At 48.1% G+C, this 12,326-nt stretch overlaps 7 non-coding genes and 1 pseudogene across 7 annotated transcripts; all 8 read right to left on the bottom strand.

Annotated features, from left to right (window-relative positions):
- On the bottom strand, positions 1-121 carry LOC142707593 (U2 spliceosomal RNA; annotated as a pseudogene; the record flags this gene model as incomplete).
- A 1,296-nt stretch (positions 122-1,417) lies between these two features.
- Positions 1,418-1,608, bottom strand: LOC142707590 (U2 spliceosomal RNA). Its single transcript, XR_012868529.1, has one exon. It is a non-coding gene; the product is annotated as a U2 spliceosomal RNA (small nuclear RNA).
- A 1,288-nt stretch (positions 1,609-2,896) lies between these two features.
- On the bottom strand, positions 2,897-3,087 carry LOC142707589 (U2 spliceosomal RNA). The gene has a single exon (XR_012868528.1). It is a non-coding gene; the product is annotated as a U2 spliceosomal RNA (small nuclear RNA).
- Positions 3,088-4,375: 1,288 nt separating this feature from the next.
- On the bottom strand, positions 4,376-4,566 carry LOC142707588 (U2 spliceosomal RNA). The gene has a single exon (XR_012868527.1). It is a non-coding gene; the product is annotated as a U2 spliceosomal RNA (small nuclear RNA).
- Positions 4,567-5,842: 1,276 nt separating this feature from the next.
- LOC142707587 (U2 spliceosomal RNA) lies at positions 5,843-6,033 on the bottom strand. The gene has a single exon (XR_012868526.1). It is a non-coding gene; the product is annotated as a U2 spliceosomal RNA (small nuclear RNA).
- A 1,272-nt stretch (positions 6,034-7,305) lies between these two features.
- On the bottom strand, positions 7,306-7,496 carry LOC142707585 (U2 spliceosomal RNA). The gene has a single exon (XR_012868524.1). It is a non-coding gene; the product is annotated as a U2 spliceosomal RNA (small nuclear RNA).
- A 1,280-nt stretch (positions 7,497-8,776) lies between these two features.
- Positions 8,777-8,967, bottom strand: LOC142707584 (U2 spliceosomal RNA). Its single transcript, XR_012868523.1, has one exon. It is a non-coding gene; the product is annotated as a U2 spliceosomal RNA (small nuclear RNA).
- A 1,284-nt stretch (positions 8,968-10,251) lies between these two features.
- Positions 10,252-10,442, bottom strand: LOC142707583 (U2 spliceosomal RNA). The gene has a single exon (XR_012868522.1). It is a non-coding gene; the product is annotated as a U2 spliceosomal RNA (small nuclear RNA).
- Between the last annotated feature and the right edge of the window lie 1,884 nt (positions 10,443-12,326).

The raw sequence follows: 12,326 nt of genomic DNA, 5'->3' as shown, positions 1-12,326 counted from the left end.
TTCCATCTCCCTGTTCTAAAAATCCATTTAATATATGGTCCCCAGATAGGGGACGTATCAGATATTAAACTGATAAGAACAGATACTACACTTGATCTTAGCCAAAAGGCCGAGAAGCGATAACCCGAACGGGCCGCGCGTTGCCCGAGCCTGCCCGATACTGCTGTTCAGCCCTTGCAGCGATTCAGCCTACTTCTAGGCAATTCCATGGGGCCCTGCAGGCTCACACACTCACAGCTACACGGGAGGTGAATAAAGGCCGGAGAGGAAGCCAGACAGGATTTGCTTCTTTTGCTTGCACCACAATGCAGTGCTGAAAGAGGAGGAATCTACATAAAAACGCCTTCCTGGCAACGCCCAAATGCCCTGCTGCCATGCAGATAAACACTGGCAGCGGCAGCAAGTGCATGCCCACAGCCACCCCTTGTTCCTTCACACCTTGTATCAGCTGTAATCCAGTCCAGTCCAGTGCTGCCTGCTGAGCAGCACTGACCAACACTGCCTGGGCCCAGGCTTTTATCTCTGAGGCCCCATTATGATGTCAGAAAGCTGGCTCTGGAATCCTGAGGGCTCCACTATGACACGTGCAAAGTTCCGTCTGAACTTTATATAAGACGGTGAGGCTCAGTCAGTCACTCAGTGTTGCCTGAGAGGGCAACACTGCAACAGCCGGCCGCCAGGCTGTCTTTTTTTTGCACAGCTAGTTGCCTCCAGGAGGCCACAAGAGGGAGACAAGGGACTGCAAAATGGAAAATAGGCATCCACCAACTTTACAGACAACTTCTCCTTGCTCCTACAACCTCCATCCTTGCACAGTTTGTTATTCTTCTAGGTAACATAGTAACAAATCCAAATTGCTGCTCTCTTTGTAGGCAAGCAAGGCTTTGTTGCAACTGCAATTCTTACTTCTTCTTGAAATGTAGGGACGACAGTACATTCCATCACATCCATCTAGTGTACACAGGTAGGTCCATTGTGGCGGGCAGGCGAGCGGGCGGGCTGCTTTATTGGCTGTTTGCTGTTCCCCTACTCCACTCCACTATTTGACTGTTGTGCTGCATCAATCAATCAATCAATCAATCAATCAATCAATCAATCAATCAATCAATCAATCAATCAGTGGCTGGCTCAGGTGCAGCTCTTTAACTTACCTAAAAGGGAGGGCGGAGAGAAGACAAGGAAGGTGAATGAGGTGTTCCAATGTGAAATGCCGGAAACACAGAAACACAGACGACACACAACAAGAGGTGGCAATCTATTCATTAATTGCATTTAATCAATGAGCTCATTATCACTCATGCATTGTCCAACATGTGTTGAAATAATGGGATTAAAAGGGGAGATCCCTTCAGAAAGACAGAAACAATAGCAAAGACAAAAAACACTTTTGGAATCTGCTTTTAGTCAACACATAAGGAAAGGGTGCACCGGTCCTGGAAATACTGCAATACCAGGTCAATGCGTGGAGTGGACAGAGCAAGCTCTATTTCCATCTCCCTGTTCTAAAAATCCATTTAATATATGGTCCCCAGATAGGGGACGTATCAGATATTAAACTGATAAGAACAGATACTACACTTGATCTTAGCCAAAAGGCCGAGAAGCGATAACCCGAACGGGCCGCGCGTTGCCCGAGCCTGCCCGATACTGCTGTTCAGCCCTTGCAGCGATTCAGCCTACTTCTAGGCAATTCCATGGGGCCCTGCAGGCTCACACACTCACAGCTACACGGGAGGTGAATAAAGGCCGGAGAGGAAGCCAGACAGGATTTGCTTCTTTTGCTTGCACCACAATGCAGTGCTGAAAGAGGAGGAATCTACATAAAAACGCCTTCCTGGCAACGCCCAAATGCCCTGCTGCCATGCAGATAAACACTGGCAGCGGCAGCAAGTGCATGCCCACAGCCACCCCTTGTTCCTTCACACCTTGTATCAGCTGTAATCCAGTCCAGTCCAGTGCTGCCTGCTGAGCAGCACTGACCAACACTGCTTGGGCCCAGGCTTTTATCTCTGAGGCCCCATTATGATGTCAGAAAGCTGGCTCTGGAATCCTGAGGGCTCCACTATGACACGTGCAAAGTTCCGTCTGAACTTTATATAAGACGGTGAGGCTCAGTCAGTCACTCAGTGTTGCCTGAGAGGGCAACACTGCAACAGCCGGCCGCCAGGCTGTCTTTTTTTTGCACAGCTAGTTGCCTCCAGGAGGCCACAAGAGGGAGACAAGGGACTGCAAAATGGAAAATAGGCATCCACCAACTTTACAGACAACTTCTCCTTGCTCCTACAACCTCCATCCTTGCACAGTTTGTTATTCTTCTAGGTAACATAGTAACAAATCCAAATTGCTGCTCTCTTTGTAGGCAAGCAAGGCTTTGTTGCAACTGCAATTCTTACTTCTTCTTGAAATGTAGGGACGACAGTACATTCCATCACATCCATCTAGTGTACACAGGTAGGTCCATTGTGGCGGGCAGGCGAGCGGGCGGGCTGCTTTATTGGCTGTTTGCTGTTCCCCTACTCCACTCCACTATTTGACTGTTGTGCTGCATCAATCAATCAATCAATCAATCAATCAATCAATCAATCAATCAATCAATCAGTGGCTGGCTCAGGTGCAGCTCTTTAACTTACCTAAAAGGGAGGGCGGAGAGAAGACAAGGAAGGTGAATGAGGTGTTCCAATGTGAAATGCCGGAAACACAGAAACACAGACGACACACAACAAGAGGTGGCAATCTATTCATTAATTGCATTTAATCAATGAGCTCATTATCACTCATGCATTGTCCAACAGGTGTTGAAATAATGGGATTAAAAGGGGAGATCCCTTCAGAAAGACAGAAACAATAGCAAAGACAAAAAACACTTTTGGAATCTGCTTTTAGTCAACACATAAGGAAAGGGTGCACCGGTCCTGGAAATACTGCAATACCAGGTCAATGCGTGGAGTGGACAGAGCAAGCTCTATTTCCATCTCCCTGTTCTAAAAATCCATTTAATATATGGTCCCCAGATAGGGGACGTATCAGATATTAAACTGATAAGAACAGATACTACACTTGATCTTAGCCAAAAGGCCGAGAAGCGATAACCCGAACGGGCCGCGCGTTGCCCGAGCCTGCCCGATACTGCTGTTCAGCCCTTGCAGCGATTCAGCCTACTTCTAGGCAATTCCATGGGGCCCTGCAGGCTCACACACTCACAGCTACACGGGAGGTGAATAAAGGCCGGAGAGGAAGCCAGACAGGATTTGCTTCTTTTGCTTGCACCACAATGCAGTGCTGAAAGAGGAGGAATCTACATAAAAACGCCTTCCTGGCAACGCCTAAATGCCCTGCTGCCATGCAGATAAACACTGGCAGCGGCAGCAAGTGCATGCCCACAGCCACCCCTTGTTCCTTCACACCTTGTATCAGCTGTAATCCAGTCCAGTCCAGTGCTGCCTGCTGAGCAGCACTGACCAACACTGCCTGGGCCCAGGCTTTTATCTCTGAGGCCCCATTATGATGTCAGAAAGCTGGCTCTGGAATCCTGAGGGCTCCACTATGACACGTGCAAAGTTCCGTCTGAACTTTATATAAGACGGTGAGGCTCAGTCAGTCACTCAGTGTTGCCTGAGAGGGCAACACTGCAACAGCCGGCCGCCAGGCTGTCTTTTTTTTGCACAGCTAGTTGCCTCCAGGAGGCCACAAGAGGGAGACAAGGGACTGCAAAATGGAAAATAGGCATCCACCAACTTTACAGACAACTTCTCCTTGCTCCTACAACCTCCATCCTTGCACAGTTTGTTATTCTTCTAGGTAACATAGTAACAAATCCAAATTGCTGCTCTCTTTGTAGGCAAGCAAGGCTTTGTTGCAACTGCAATTCTTACTTCTTCTTGAAATGTAGGGACGACAGTACATTCCATCACATCCATCTAGTGTACACAGGTAGGTCCATTGTGGCGGGCAGGCGAGCGGGCGGGCTGCTTTATTGGCTGTTTGCTGTTCCCCTACTCCACTCCACTATTTGACTGTTGTGCTGCATCAATCAATCAATCAATCAATCAATCAATCAATCAATCAATCAATCAATCAGTGGCTGGCTCAGGTGCAGCTCTTTAACTTACCTAAAAGGGAGGGCGGAGAGAAGACAAGGAAGGTGAATGAGGTGTTCCAATGTGAAATGCCGGAAACACAGAAACACAGACGACACACAACAAGAGGTGGCAATCTATTCATTAATTGCATTTAATCAATGAGCTCATTATCACTCATGCATTGTCCAACAGGTGTTGAAATAATGGGATTAAAAGGGGAGATCCCTTCAGAAAGACAGAAACAATAGCAAAGACAAAAAACACTTTTGGAATCTGCTTTTAGTCAACACATAAGGAAAGGGTGCACCGGTCCTGGAAATACTGCAATACCAGGTCAATGCGTGGAGTGGACAGAGCAAGCTCTATTTCCATCTCCCTGTTCTAAAAATCCATTTAATATATGGTCCCCAGATAGGGGACGTATCAGATATTAAACTGATAAGAACAGATACTACACTTGATCTTAGCCAAAAGGCCGAGAAGCGATAACCCGAACGGGCCGCGCGTTGCCCGAGCCTGCCCGATACTGCTGTTCAGCCCTTGCAGCGATTCAGCCTACTTCTAGGCAATTCCATGGGGCCCTGCAGGCTCACACACTCACAGCTACACGGGAGGTGAATAAAGGCCGGAGAGGAAGCCAGACAGGATTTGCTTCTTTTGCTTGCACCACAATGCAGTGCTGAAAGAGGAGGAATCTACATAAAAACGCCTTCCTGGCAACGCCCAAATGCCCTGCTGCCATGCAGATAAACACTGGCAGCGGCAGCAAGTGCATGCCCACAGCCACCCCTTGTTCCTTCACACCTTGTATCAGCTGTAATCCAGTCCAGTCCAGTGCTGCCTGCTGAGCAGCACTGACCAACACTGCCTGGGCCCAGGCTTTTATCTCTGAGGCCCCATTATGATGTCAGAAAGCTGGCTCTGGAATCCTGAGGGCTCCACTATGACACGTGCAAAGTTCCGTCTGAACTTTATATAAGACGGTGAGGCTCAGTCAGTCACTCAGTGTTGCCTGAGAGGGCAACACTGCAACAGCCGGCCGCCAGGCTGTCTTTTTTTTGCACAGCTAGTTGCCTCCAGGAGGCCACAAGAGGGAGACAAGGGACTGCAAAATGGAAAATAGGCATCCACCAACTTTACAGACAACTTCTCCTTGCTCCTACAACCTCCATCCTTGCACAGTTTGTTATTCTTCTAGGTAACATAGTAACAAATCCAAATTGCTGCTCTCTTTGTAGGCAAGCAAGGCTTTGTTGCAACTGCAATTCTTACTTCTTCTTGAAATGTAGGGACGACAGTACATTCCATCACATCCATCTAGTGTACACAGGTAGGTCCATTGTGGCGGGCAGGCGAGCGGGCGGGCTGCTTTATTGGCTGTTTGCTGTTCCCCTACTCCACTCCACTATTTGACTGTTGTGCTGCATCAATCAATCAATCAATCAATCAATCAATCAATCAATCAGTGGCTGGCTCAGGTGCAGCTCTTTAACTTACCTAAAAGGGAGGGCGGAGAGAAGACAAGGAAGGTGAATGAGGTGTTCCAATGTGAAATGCCGGAAACACAGAAACACAGACGACACACAACAAGAGGTGGCAATCTATTCATTAATTGCATTTAATCAATGAGCTCATTATCACTCATGCATTGTCCAACAGGTGTTGAAATAATGGGATTAAAAGGGGAGATCCCTTCAGAAAGACAGAAACAATAGCAAAGACAAAAAACACTTTTGGAATCTGCTTTTAGTCAACACATAAGGAAAGGGTGCACCGGTCCTGGAAATACTGCAATACCAGGTCAATGCGTGGAGTGGACAGAGCAAGCTCTATTTCCATCTCCCTGTTCTAAAAATCCATTTAATATATGGTCCCCAGATAGGGGACGTATCAGATATTAAACTGATAAGAACAGATACTACACTTGATCTTAGCCAAAAGGCCGAGAAGCGATAACCCGAACGGGCCGCGCGTTGCCCGAGCCTGCCCGATACTGCTGTTCAGCCCTTGCAGCGATTCAGCCTACTTCTAGGCAATTCCATGGGGCCCTGCAGGCTCACACACTCACAGCTACACAGGAGGTGAATAAAGGCCGGAGAGGAAGCCAGACAGGATTTGCTTCTTTTGCTTGCACCACAATGCAGTGCTGAAAGAGGAGGAATCTACATAAAAACGCCTTCCTGGCAACGCCCAAATGCCCTGCTGCCATGCAGATAAACACTGGCAGCGGCAGCAAGTGCATGCCCACAGCCACCCCTTGTTCCTTCACACCTTGTATCAGCTGTAATCCAGTCCAGTCCAGTGCTGCCTGCTGAGCAGCACTGACCAACACTGCCTGGGCCCAGGCTTTTATCTCTGAGGCCCCATTATGATGTCAGAAAGCTGGCTCTGGAATCCTGAGGGCTCCACTATGACACGTGCAAAGTTCCGTCTGAACTTTATATAAGACGGTGAGGCTCAGTCAGTCACTCAGTGTTGCCTGAGAGGGCAACACTGCAACAGCCGGCCGCCAGGCTGTCTTTTTTTTGCACAGCTAGTTGCCTCCAGGAGGCCACAAGAGGGAGACAAGGGACTGCAAAATGGAAAATAGGCATCCACCAACTTTACAGACAACTTCTCCTTGCTCCTACAACCTCCATCCTTGCACAGTTTGTTATTCTTCTAGGTAACATAGTAACAAATCCAAATTGCTGCTCTCTTTGTAGGCAAGCAAGGCTTTGTTGCAACTGCAATTCTTACTTCTTCTTGAAATGTAGGGACGACAGTACATTCCATCACATCCATCTAGTGTACACAGGTAGGTCCATTGTGGCGGGCAGGCGAGCGGGCGGGCTGCTTTATTGGCTGTTTGCTGTTCCCCTACTCCACTCCACTATTTGACTGTTGTGCTGCATCAATCAATCAATCAATCAATCAATCAATCAATCAGTGGCTGGCTCAGGTGCAGCTCTTTAACTTACCTAAAAGGGAGGGCGGAGAGAAGACAAGGAAGGTGAATGAGGTGTTCCAATGTGAAATGCCGGAAACACAGAAACACAGACGACACACAACAAGAGGTGGCAATCTATTCATTAATTGCATTTAATCAATGAGCTCATTATCACTCATGCATTGTCCAACAGGTGTTGAAATAATGGGATTAAAAGGGGAGATCCCTTCAGAAAGACAGAAACAATAGCAAAGACAAAAAACACTTTTGGAATCTGCTTTTAGTCAACACATAAGGAAAGGGTGCACCGGTCCTGGAAATACTGCAATACCAGGTCAATGCGTGGAGTGGACAGAGCAAGCTCTATTTCCATCTCCCTGTTCTAAAAATCCATTTAATATATGGTCCCCAGATAGGGGACGTATCAGATATTAAACTGATAAGAACAGATACTACACTTGATCTTAGCCAAAAGGCCGAGAAGCGATAACCCGAACGGGCCGCGCGTTGCCCGAGCCTGCCCGATACTGCTGTTCAGCCCTTGCAGCGATTCAGCCTACTTCTAGGCAATTCCATGGGGCCCTGCAGGCTCACACACTCACAGCTACACGGGAGGTGAATAAAGGCCGGAGAGGAAGCCAGACAGGATTTGCTTCTTTTGCTTGCACCACAATGCAGTGCTGAAAGAGGAGGAATCTACATAAAAACGCCTTCCTGGCAACGCCCAAATGCCCTGCTGCCATGCAGATAAACACTGGCAGCGGCAGCAAGTGCATGCCCACAGCCACCCCTTGTTCCTTCACACCTTGTATCAGCTGTAATCCAGTCCAGTCCAGTGCTGCCTGCTGAGCAGCACTGACCAACACTGCCTGGGCCCAGGCTTTTATCTCTGAGGCCCCATTATGATGTCAGAAAGCTGGCTCTGGAATCCTGAGGGCTCCACTATGACACGTGCAAAGTTCCGTCTGAACTTTATATAAGACGGTGAGGCTCAGTCAGTCACTCAGTGTTGCCTGAGAGGGCAACACTGCAACAGCCGGCCGCCAGGCTGTCTTTTTTTTGCACAGCTAGTTGCCTCCAGGAGGCCACAAGAGGGAGACAAGGGACTGCAAAATGGAAAATAGGCATCCACCAACTTTACAGACAACTTCTCCTTGCTCCTACAACCTCCATCCTTGCACAGTTTGTTATTCTTCTAGGTAACATAGTAACAAATCCAAATTGCTGCTCTCTTTGTAGGCAAGCAAGGCTTTGTTGCAACTGCAATTCTTACTTCTTCTTGAAATGTAGGGACGACAGTACATTCCATCACATCCATCTAGTGTACACAGGTAGGTCCATTGTGGCGGGCAGGCGAGCGGGCGGGCTGCTTTATTGGCTGTTTGCTGTTCCCCTACTCCACTCCACTATTTGACTGTTGTGCTGCATCAATCAATCAATCAATCAATCAATCAATCAATCAATCAATCAGTGGCTGGCTCAGGTGCAGCTCTTTAACTTACCTAAAAGGGAGGGCGGAGAGAAGACAAGGAAGGTGAATGAGGTGTTCCAATGTGAAATGCCGGAAACACAGAAACACAGACGACACACAACAAGAGGTGGCAATCTATTCATTAATTGCATTTAATCAATGAGCTCATTATCACTCATGCATTGTCCAACAGGTGTTGAAATAATGGGATTAAAAGGGGAGATCCCTTCAGAAAGACAGAAACAATAGCAAAGACAAAAAACACTTTTGGAATCTGCTTTTAGTCAACACATAAGGAAAGGGTGCACCGGTCCTGGAAATACTGCAATACCAGGTCAATGCGTGGAGTGGACAGAGCAAGCTCTATTTCCATCTCCCTGTTCTAAAAATCCATTTAATATATGGTCCCCAGATAGGGGACGTATCAGATATTAAACTGATAAGAACAGATACTACACTTGATCTTAGCCAAAAGGCCGAGAAGCGATAACCCGAACGGGCCGCGCGTTGCCCGAGCCTGCCCGATACTGCTGTTCAGCCCTTGCAGCGATTCAGCCTACTTCTAGGCAATTCCATGGGGCCCTGCAGGCTCACACACTCACAGCTACACGGGAGGTGAATAAAGGCCGGAGAGGAAGCCAGACAGGATTTGCTTCTTTTGCTTGCACCACAATGCAGTGCTGAAAGAGGAGGAATCTACATAAAAACGCCTTCCTGGCAACGCCCAAATGCCCTGCTGCCATGCAGATAAACACTGGCAGCGGCAGCAAGTGCATGCCCACAGCCACCCCTTGTTCCTTCACACCTTGTATCAGCTGTAATCCAGTCCAGTCCAGTGCTGCCTGCTGAGCAGCACTGACCAACACTGCCTGGGCCCAGGCTTTTATCTCTGAGGCCCCATTATGATGTCAGAAAGCTGGCTCTGGAATCCTGAGGGCTCCACTATGACACGTGCAAAGTTCCGTCTGAACTTTATATAAGACGGTGAGGCTCAGTCAGTCACTCAGTGTTGCCTGAGAGGGCAACACTGCAACAGCCGGCCGCCAGGCTGTCTTTTTTTTGCACAGCTAGTTGCCTCCAGGAGGCCACAAGAGGGAGACAAGGGACTGCAAAATGGAAAATAGGCATCCACCAACTTTACAGACAACTTCTCCTTGCTCCTACAACCTCCATCCTTGCACAGTTTGTTATTCTTCTAGGTAACATAGTAACAAATCCAAATTGCTGCTCTCTTTGTAGGCAAGCAAGGCTTTGTTGCAACTGCAATTCTTACTTCTTCTTGAAATGTAGGGACGACAGTACATTCCATCACATCCATCTAGTGTACACAGGTAGGTCCATTGTGGCGGGCAGGCGAGCGGGCGGGCTGCTTTATTGGCTGTTTGCTGTTCCCCTACTCCACTCCACTATTTGACTGTTGTGCTGCATCAATCAATCAATCAATCAATCAATCAATCAATCAATCAATCAATCAGTGGCTGGCTCAGGTGCAGCTCTTTAACTTACCTAAAAGGGAGGGCGGAGAGAAGACAAGGAAGGTGAATGAGGTGTTCCAATGTGAAATGCCGGAAACACAGAAACACAGACGACACACAACAAGAGGTGGCAATCTATTCATTAATTGCATTTAATCAATGAGCTCATTATCACTCATGCATTGTCCAACAGGTGTTGAAATAATGGGATTAAAAGGGGAGATCCCTTCAGAAAGACAGAAACAATAGCAAAGACAAAAAACACTTTTGGAATCTGCTTTTAGTCAACACATAAGGAAAGGGTGCACCGGTCCTGGAAATACTGCAATACCAGGTCAATGCGTGGAGTGGACAGAGCAAGCTCTATTTCCATCTCCCTGTTCTAAAAATCCATTTAATATATGGTCCCCAGATAGGGGACGTATCAGATATTAAACTGATAAGAACAGATACTACACTTGATCTTAGCCAAAAGGCCGAGAAGCGATAACCCGAACGGGCCGCGCGTTGCCCGAGCCTGCCCGATACTGCTGTTCAGCCCTTGCAGCGATTCAGCCTACTTCTAGGCAATTCCATGGGGCCCTGCAGGCTCACACACTCACAGCTACACGGGAGGTGAATAAAGGCCGGAGAGGAAGCCAGACAGGATTTGCTTCTTTTGCTTGCACCACAATGCAGTGCTGAAAGAGGAGGAATCTACATAAAAACGCCTTCCTGGCAACGCCCAAATGCCCTGCTGCCATGCAGATAAACACTGGCAGCGGCAGCAAGTGCATGCCCACAGCCACCCCTTGTTCCTTCACACCTTGTATCAGCTGTAATCCAGTCCAGTCCAGTGCTGCCTGCTGAGCAGCACTGACCAACACTGCCTGGGCCCAGGCTTTTATCTCTGAGGCCCCATTATGATGTCAGAAAGCTGGCTCTGGAATCCTGAGGGCTCCACTATGACACGTGCAAAGTTCCGTCTGAACTTTATATAAGACGGTGAGGCTCAGTCAGTCACTCAGTGTTGCCTGAGAGGGCAACACTGCAACAGCCGGCCGCCAGGCTGTCTTTTTTTTGCACAGCTACCGTGTTTCCCCGATAGTAAGACACCCCCGATTGTAAGACGTATCGGGGGTTTCAGGGGGGTCGGCTAATATAAGCCGTACCCCGAAAGTAAGACATATGTCTTACTTTCGGGGAAACACGGGGGTATTGCCGCCTCCTGCCCACTTCCGCGCCGCCCCCCTCTCCATACGTCTCCATCAGCGGCAGGAGCACGGCTGTTATACACAGCCTGGCTCCTGCTGCAACTGCCGGAATCGAAGCGCGCGCCGATTCCGGCAGTTTAACCCATTAAATGCCGCTGTCAATAGTGACAGCGGCATTTAATGTGTTTGACAGAGGGGGGAGCTCCCTCTGTCACCCGATCGGCGCCCCCGCAAACAAATCGCGGGTCGCCGTCGGGTTTCCATGACAGCCGGGGGTCTAACAAAGACCCCCAGGTCTGCCTTCAGCATCTGCCTGTTAGGCGATGCCGGAGGCATGACCTAATAGGTTGCCTGTCAGTTTTACACTGACAGGCAATAATGCTTCGGTATACTAAGTATACCAAAGCATTATATATGCGATCGGCACATCGCATAGTGAAGTCCCCTGGTGGGACTAAAAAAAAAAATGTAAAACAGTTAAATAAAGTTTGTGAAAAAAAAAAAAAAAAAATTCGACAATTTTTTTACAATATAAGACATACCCCGAAAGTAAGACATAGTCGGGCTTTTGGGGATAAAAAGAAAGTAAGACACTGTCTTACTTTCGGGGAAACACGGTAGTTGCCTCCAGGAGGCCACAAGAGGGAGACAAGGGACTGCAAAATGGAAAATAGGCATCCACCAACTTTACAGACAACTTCTCCTTGCTCCTACAACCTCCATCCTTGCACAGTTTGTTATTCTTCTAGGTAACATAGTAACAAATCCAAATTGCTGCTCTCTTTGTAGGCAAGCAAGGCTTTGTTGCAACTGCAATTCTTACTTCTTCTTGAAATGTAGGGACGACAGTACATTCCATCACATCCATCTAGTGTACACAGGTAGGTCCATTGTGGCGGGCAGGCGAGCGGGCGGGCTGCTTTATTGGCTGTTTGCTGTTCCCCTACTCCACTCCACTATTTGACTGTTGTGCTGCATCAATCAATCAATCAATCAATCAATCAATCAATCAATCAATCAATCAATCAGTGGCTGGCTCAGGTGCAGCTCTTTAACTTACCTAAAAGGGAGGGCGGAGAGAAGACAAGGAAGGTGAATGAGGTGTTCCAATGTGAAATGCCGGAAACACAGAAACACAGACGACACACAACAAGAGGTGGCAATCTATTCATTAATTGC

Source organism: Rhinoderma darwinii, unplaced genomic scaffold (genome assembly GCF_050947455.1).
Source record: "Rhinoderma darwinii isolate aRhiDar2 unplaced genomic scaffold, aRhiDar2.hap1 Scaffold_377, whole genome shotgun sequence".
NCBI classification, from domain to species: Eukaryota; Metazoa; Chordata; class Amphibia; order Anura; family Rhinodermatidae; genus Rhinoderma; species Rhinoderma darwinii.
Note: the sequence above shows the minus strand (reverse complement) of the source record. Positions and strands in the feature narration are given on the sequence as shown.